Source organism: Nomascus leucogenys, chromosome 15 (genome assembly GCF_006542625.1).
Source record: "Nomascus leucogenys isolate Asia chromosome 15, Asia_NLE_v1, whole genome shotgun sequence".
Lineage (NCBI taxonomy): Eukaryota > Metazoa > Chordata > Mammalia > Primates > Hylobatidae > Nomascus > Nomascus leucogenys.
The window spans coordinates 42,014,391-42,020,656 of NC_044395.1; the positions used below are offsets into that span (position 1 = coordinate 42,014,391).

Genomic DNA, 6,266 nt, shown 5'->3' on the forward strand with positions numbered 1-6,266 from the left:
CACCCCCACTTGCAGACACTATAGGACACTGTAGCCAAGAATAATTTTTTTCACATGCAAAGAGACATTTATCCCTTTGGAGAGTCCAAGGATTTTAGGAATGATTCCAAGGGTTTTAGGGGAGGATGAAAATAAAAATGTATATTCCTTAGTACATAGCAATATCACACCCACCTATTTAACACTACCACCTACCTTCTGTCATTCTGTGTCCAATTTTTTTGACTATTACAGAAGTTTATTTAATAAAAAGTTTAATATGAAAATGTACATGATCTAATTTTTACATCATAGAAAACAGACCCTTTGGAGAGGGGACATGAATTCCTCTGCTGAACAGCCATTATTTAGACTTGTTCCAAGGCTTTTAATGGGATGATACTGTTTCCTCCTATTTCCACTGTTCTAATATTGTTCTGTTGCTCACTAATTGCCATCTTCACACATTCACCTATCATAAGATTCATAAAATGACTGAATCCCCACAGTATTCCTTGGACACATCTACCACCATTTAATTTCAGTGATAACTTGTCCATAAGTTTTTTCAACTTGAGAGAGTGAGTTTTGTTCATGGTGTCTACTAAGCAGGCTTAGTATCATGGTGTCTACTAAGCAGGCTTTGTTCATGGTGTCTACTAAGATGCACTGAAATGGAATTTATGGCCTGCATCACACTTCACAGGCAGGCCCAGTGTTTCGTGTCTGATGTCACTCATTCTATTAGCCAATTGACTGTGGCCCTGTGTCCAAAATTTCAAGTCTTCCCCTTTGCCTGCAAACCTCCAAGCTTCCCTCCTCCCTTGCTTTCTCCAAGCCCATGACTCCCTTCCTACTACACAGAGAAAACAGAAGCTATCATAGGAAATGCTCATTGCTTCCACAGACTCACCTCCTACTGTGTCAACCCTGCAATCTGTCCTGTTCCTGGAGAAGAGAGGCTGTCTTCCTAGGCAATGTCTGGGTCTCAGCCCGCCTTCTTGAGGAGCTTACACTATATTAATTTTATCTGTTCTCTCATAAATCTATATCTCATTCTCTCCTGGCTCTTCCCAACAAGAATTTGGGCAAGGTTCTGCCTCTCCCTCTTAAAAACTTAATGAAAACTCTCCTTGATCTCATATCCTCCTTTAGCTACTTCTTTACCTCTTTTGTTAGTGACCAGGTTCATTCTGCCATCACACAGCAATCCAATCACTGCGATGACGGATTTCTGCCTAAGAGAAAAAATTGTATTCACAACATTGTTGTGCAAGGAAGCAGAAGAACAAATCTCCAGCGGGCCTCCCCAAAAATAGAGCTTGGAGATGCTTATGAGTTAGAAAGCAGGATGGTCTAAAGAGTGGGAAAAGATGATTGGCAGGTAGGAAAGGTGAGGTTGTTGGGATTTCTGCAAGCATAATTGAGCTACATGGTTCATCCTATTACATGTGCAGAAAATGGCAATGTTAGCGTGATCTGAGGGTGGAGTTTTTGGCTCTCTGACATTGAAAGGTCATTCTTTGGTCACCTGCACAGGCCCAGTTGAAGGATCAGTGGTCTCAACCAGCCTGAACTGGAGCAGAGCTTCCCCCCTATAGTAACGGTTGCAGCTTTAAGCAACCATTACTATAGTGACCCACAGTCAGAGACCTTATCTGATGTTAGCTAGTGGGAGTTTTAAGATTAACTAAAAGTAAGCAATTAAAAGCAAGCAAAGCAGTTTGATTACATTTGGCAGGCTTAATCAGCTTAGCCCTCACCGACCCCTAGACCCTTCAGTTGGCCTCTACCTTTATTACGTACTCAACACTGCTAACCATTGATGACCATTGCCAAGGTCACCAATGAATGATCTCCATGTCAATTTATTATTAAACAAAAATTATGGGAGACCATTATTTTGGGCTGAGCTCCTGTAGTAGGCCCCAATAGACCAAACCAAACCAAAATGGAGTCGCCCATGCTAAATTCCACATAATCAAACAGAAACTTTAAGAAGCAGATAGATCAACAAACAGACCAGTTTTTCCAGAAAACAGGATATTCTACTCTACCTGAGTCATCATAATCAGAAAGTTTCCTCTGCTGTAACCCTTACAAAAAAGTAACCTGATGTTAACGGATCAGTCATTTTTCTATTGTTCTGTTTCCTTGTTTCAACCTTATAAAACCCCTACCCTGCCATTGCCTGGTGGAAGCTCTCATTCTATTTTGTAGAATGGAGGTTGCCCCAATTCATGAATTGCAAATAAAGCCAGCTAGTTCTATGACTAAATTTGTTGTCATTTTGTCTTTTGACAATTTATAAGTTCAGGATATACATTTCAGCATCTACTGTGCTGCAGACACTGTGCCAAGCATTGGAAATACATTGTAAACCAGACAGACTAAAATTCCTGTCTTCATGTAGCTTACCAACTGGTCAATATTGGAGGGTGAAGGGCTCATATGAATCCTTTCCTTTTTCATTTTACTTCATTTTCAATGAAGTGGATCACTTGCTAATTTTTGAAATATTTTTACTAGACATTGTTTTTCTTAAGTGGCAGATACATTTCAGTTTCTTTGTCGACTTATTATCCTCTTACCTCCTTATATTGACTAAAGAAAAAAAGCCAAACTTTTTTTCTTTTTTTTTTTTGAGACGGAGTCTCACTCTGTTGTCCAGGCTGGAGTGCAGTAGCGTGATTTCAGCTCACTGCAAGCTCTGCCTCCCGAGTTCACACCATTCTCCTGCCTCAGCCTCCCGAGTAGCTGGGACTACAGGTGCCCGCCACCAAGCCTGGCTAATTTTTTTGTATTTTTAGTAGAGACGGGGTTTCACTGTGTTAGCCAGGATGATCTCGATCTCTTGACCTCATGATCCACCTGCCTCAGCCTCCCAAAGTGCTGGGATTACAGGCATGAGCCACTATGCCTGGCATTTTTTTTTTTTTTTTTAACAGAGTCTCACTCTCTCGCCCAGGCTCTCTCTGCACCCAGGAATGCAGTGGCACCATCTCGGCTCATTACAACCTTCTCCTCCTGGGTTCAAGTGATTCTCCTGCCTCAGCCTCCTGAGTAGCTGGGATTACAAGCACACACTACCACGCCCAGCTAATTTTTTTAGTTTTAGTAGAGACAGGGTTTCACCATGTTGGCCAGGCTGGTCTCGAACTCCTGACTTAAGGTGATCTGCCTGCCTTGGACTCCCAAAGTGCTGGTATTACAGGCATGAGCCACCACGCCTGGCAAAACTTTTAAATAATTAAGGTTAGTTTTATTCAGAAGGCTTCCTGAGGATTATAGACAGAGGCCGACAGCCCAGGAACAGCCCTTCTGCTCTGTCAGAGGTTCTGTCAGACCGCCGTGACACAGGGCTTCAGCCCACTGTTTAGATACAGGTGGTGGAGGTTCAGTACATGCAAAATCACATCAAACTGGCTCAGAAGTTATATTACAGCAGAATTACATCAAGGCTTGAGTGTAAGAGTACATCCGGTCATAGATTACTAAAGTACCTTTGGTTATAGATTGTGAAAGCATGATCACTAACCCGGTCAGACATTATCTTATGTGTAAGAAAAGCCAAGGGCCAGGATCATTTATCCTTTTAAGGAATTATGGTGACTCAGGCAAGAGACATGGGGCCCATGTGCTCTCTCCTGTTTTGTCCTCAAACTATCTTTCAGAGAGCTGCATGTTGTCACAGAGTCAGAAGTTTAAGCAGAAATGAGCAAATTTGGCTTCTTAAGTTTGCTACTTTGTCTCACACTGACTTTTTAATTCTTTCATTCATTTTTTTAATCCAACAAATTTTTGTTGAAGACAGAGTATGTGTTAGTCACTTTTCTAGGTGCTAGAAAATAGCAATGAAGAAGGGAGAGAGAAAAACCCTTGTCCTCATGAAGCTCACTGTTTAGCAGGAACCTGAAAAGGTCACATGGAGCTAAGGAAGTGAGCCATGTAACACGAGAGGGAAATGCATTTCAGGCAGAGGGAACATCAGTGCAAACGCCCCAGTGCAGGGATGAGAGGGTGAGCACTTGACAATAATGTCAGAGAGTTAAAGGGGGAAGTAGTGTATGTGCTGAGTTGTGCAAGGCCTTATGCTCCTCTGTGAGGTTTCTGGCTTTTCTCCTGAGTGACTGGGGGCTGCTGGAGGGTTTTAGGCTGAGGAGAAGGTTTTAAGCTCATCTGACATGTTTTCTATAAGGATCAGTCTGATTGCCACATGGGAACAGGGAGGATGGCAGCTTGGACCAGGATGATGGAAGTCATTGAGTCCAACAGGAAATTGTGGAACTCCTGAGGGAGTTTCTTTGGGTCCTTTCCACTGCAGTAACTTTGCACGTGATGCTCCCTGTGCTTAGAGGGCTCTCTCACACCCTCTTTATCTTCTGTCTCCTCCAGGTCTCAGCTCACGTAGCTTTCCCAAGAAAGCATGTGCAACCCCCAGATGAGATTAGAGCTGTCTCTCTCCACAAGCTCACACCACCTTGGATTTCTCTTTCATGGTGTCATCACAATTAGAATGCATTGTTTATATCAAGAGTTGGTGAATGTTTCTCCATCTTATAAGCTCTATACCATGTCTATCTTCTCACCATGGTATCTCCAGTTTTGAGGACAGTGCGTGCACGCAGAGGGACTTACTAAGTGGTGATGCCCTTAGATCCAAACAAGGTCTTTTCTCCCTGAGGTGAGAGTCCTGCAGCGAGATGTTGCTTATGTGATCCCATCTCCTCCCGTGGTGCTAGTCGCCTTCTACTCATTGGCAAGTCCAACCCAGGCATCTTCTCCGAGCTCCCTCTCACTGTTTCCATTTGGCTTTCTCACCATCACCTCAAACACAGCCTATCTTGTCCCCACCAAACATGCCCCACAAGCCACCCAGTGCTAAGCCAGACACTTGGAAATTTATCTGTGATACTTCCCTGCACTTGACCTCTACATTCATTTAGCTCTGCACTAAATGAATGGATTTATTCATCCATCTCTGTCCGCATCCTTTCTAAGCCGCCACTGTGTTTGCATTAGTCTTCCAACTGGACTCACGATGTCCACTCCTGTGCCCTTTCTCCCCAGTCCCTTCTCTAAGCTGCAGGCAAAGAGAACCTTTAAAAATTCAGATCTCATCAGATTACACCCCTGATTAAAATCTTTAAATGCCTTCCTATTGCTCCTAGATAAATACCAAAGTCCTTACAAACCAAAATCCTCATCCCACCCTGAAGTATCTTACCCTTTCCTTCATCCCTAGTCACATTCTATACCCTGTCAGTCTTTCTTTTTTTTTTTTATTTTTTATTTTGAGACAGAGTCTCTCTCTGTCGCCCAGGCTGGAGTGCAGTGGCACGATCTCGGCTCACTGCAAGCTCTGCCTCCCAGGTTCACGCCATTCTCCTGCCTCAGCCTCCCCAGTAGCTGGGACTACAGGCGCCTGTCACCACGCCTGGCTAATTTTTTTGTTTTTTTTTTTTTTAGTGGAGACGGGGTTTCACCGTGTTAGCCAAGATGGTCTCAATCTCCTGACCTCATGATCCACCCGCCTCGGCCTCCCAAAGTGCTGGGATTACAGGCGTGAGCCACCGCGCCCAGCCCAGTCTTTCTATTCACTCCAGAAGTATTAATTTTCTTTGGGTCCTTTCCACCGCAGTACCTTTGCACGTGATGCTCCCTGTGCTTAGAAGGCTCTCTCACACCCTCTTTATCTTCTGTCTCCTCCAGGTCTCAGCTCACGTAGCTTTCCCAGGAAAGTATGTGCAACCCCCAGATGAGATTAGAGCTGTCTCTCTCCACAAGCTCACACCACCTTGGATTTCTCTTTCATGGTGTCATCACAATTAGAATGCATTGTTTATATCAAGAGTTGGTGAATGTTTCTCCATCTTATAAGCTCTATACCATGTCTATCTTCTCACCATGGTATCTCCAGTTTTGAGGACAGTGCGTGCACGCAGAGGGACTTACTAAGTGGTGATGCCCTTAGATCCAAACAAGGTCTTTTCTCCCTGAGGTGAGAGTCCTGCAGCGAGATGTTGCTTATGTGATCCCATCTCCTCCCGTGGTGCTAGTCGCCTTCTACTCATTGGCAAGTCCAACCCAGGCATCTTCTCCGAGCTCCCTCTCACTGTTTCCATTTGGCTTTCTCACCATCACCTCAAACACAGCCTATCTTGTCCCCACCAAACATGCCCCACAAGCCACCCAGTGCTAAGCCAGACACTTGGAAATTTATCTGTGATACTTCCCTGCACTTGACCTCTACATTCATTTAGCTCTGCACTAAATGAATGGATTTA

At 44.0% G+C, this 6,266-nt stretch overlaps 1 pseudogene; it reads right to left on the minus strand.

Annotated features, from left to right (window-relative positions):
* Positions 1-347: 347 nt before the first annotated feature.
* LOC115830480 lies at positions 348-575 on the minus strand (annotated as a pseudogene).
* Positions 576-6,266: the final 5,691 nt, after the last annotated feature.